Below are 2,109 nucleotides of genomic sequence, written 5' to 3'. Positions count from 1 at the left end.
TGTGTGTGTGTGTGTGTGTGTGTGTGTGTGTGTGTGTGTGTGTGTGTTTAGTTTGCTAGGATACCCTGATGAATTAGAGGATATTGCTGCAGAGCATGCTCCTTATGTCCCAAAGTGAAGGAGACCCTAACTTTTCTATGAGTCCAGCTCTGAAGTTCCCTGTGGTGCTACAGCCTAGCAGATCTGCTTCAAAAGGAAGGGAGAAGGCGAGGTGCAGGGCAAAGTTGAATCCCCGACCAGCAAATCTTCTAGCATGTATGCTTTGTGCTAAATTATAGAAATGAACAATTCTGTGGAATTTCTGGTTCAGTACTTAGAAAGAAAACCCTCTTCTGTATTTGGAATCTGTCTGTTTTGTTCTTTTATTTTTTTATTCCTCTCTACCCTCTTCCATTACGTTAATTTTTGTTTTCTTGTTTGGTTAACTGAAAAAAATATTGTGTTTCCTGGAAAACAGTGTACATACTCAACAAAAAAAGCAAGATCAAAAAGAATGTACATGCTTTTCAACTCAACCAAAATTTCCCATAATTGGAAAATTTTTATTTTCAGCATATATATATATATATATATATATATATATATATATATATACACACACACACACACACACATCCCATAGTTCTGTGAGAGAAGTTATCCTGAGATGAGAATTAATTATACTGCTTTTTGTAAATGATTCAACTGAGGTTTAAACAAAAGGAGAAACAGTAGGAGGAGGAGTTAGTGTATAAAATGAAAACTATTTTGTGCATTGGTATATTTTTCCTGCAATATTATAAACTCATTCATGAGTTTTAGACCCCTGTAATAGATTCTTTAGAACTGTGTATGTAGATATATCCATGTAGTCACACCATCATAACTTTTATCTCTTCTTAAGACGTTTGACTGTGATTTCTTTTTCTTGTGCTTTTGTCCTGGACAAGACCCCCAGAGTCACACTAGAACTGTGTGAGCAGACATCCTTCCCTTGTTCTCGGTCACTGGGGAAAAGCATTCATGCTGGCTCAATTTTTGTTTTGGGGTAACGTAGGCACCTGTCTTAATTAGAGATTGTACTGCTTGGAGGAAACACCATGACCAAAGTAATTTGGGAAGGAGGGTGTTTATTATAGCAGTGTTCATCACTGAAGGAAATCAGGCCAGGAATTCACACAGGGCAGGAACCTAGAGTCAGGAACTGGTACTGAGGCTGTTGAGGGGTGCTGCTTACTAACTTGCTCCTAGCAGTTTGTTCATACTGCTTCTTATAGAAGAATGGAAGACCATCCCAGGGATGATGTCACGCATGATGTCCTGGGTTCTTCCACACCAATCACCAGAAAATGTAGTACTGTCTTGCCTACAACCCAATGTTATGGAGATATTTTATTAATTCAGGTTCCCTACTCTCAAATGAATTTACCTTGGTCAACTTGACACAATCCTATCCAGTACAAACCTTTTATCAGGTTAGAGAACTTCCTTCAATTCTTAATGTGTTCAGAGTTGTTATTTTGGATTTACCTTGAATTTTGAACATGCTTTTGCTGATTTTAATGAAATGTTTGTTTTATTTTTTCTGGTAATATATTGAATTATATATCATTAGGTGGTTTTTTAGAGTGAATGAGTGAATTATCTAGTTAGCTACATTCATGGATAGATAGAACAGGGTATGATATAGTTCCCTCAGCCTCTTATTCAATATTTAGTCAAGATTGGCCTTGAACTCCTGACTTTCATGTACTAGTAACCACAGTCCTGGCACATTGATTTTTTTTCTCTTTATTATTATCATGGTTTCCTCAATCCTAACCAGGTCTATTCCTATGGAACCAGATTTATAGATAATTTTGTTGTTGTTTGATTTTCACTCTTTCTGTTTCTTGCTCTTTCATTGGCCCTTAGTTCAATAACTGGAAGATTCTACGACAGAATTTCTGTCTCCCTTTCCTCTAATGTTCTGTGAACCAAGGACATCATTTATAGACTAAAAACTTCTGTGAAGGGCTTTGCACTAGGGAAGTACAAGCCAAATCTGCACATGACTCTGAGGTAAATGTATATTTTTCTATAAAAAATTTTTAAAATTTGACATTAACACATTTATATTTCCAGGTATAA

This window comes from Grammomys surdaster, unplaced genomic scaffold (assembly GCF_004785775.1).
Source record: "Grammomys surdaster isolate TR1022 unplaced genomic scaffold, NIH_TR_1.0 126013, whole genome shotgun sequence".
Taxonomy (NCBI): Eukaryota; Metazoa; Chordata; class Mammalia; order Rodentia; family Muridae; genus Grammomys; species Grammomys surdaster.
This window is presented reverse-complemented; position numbering follows the sequence as displayed.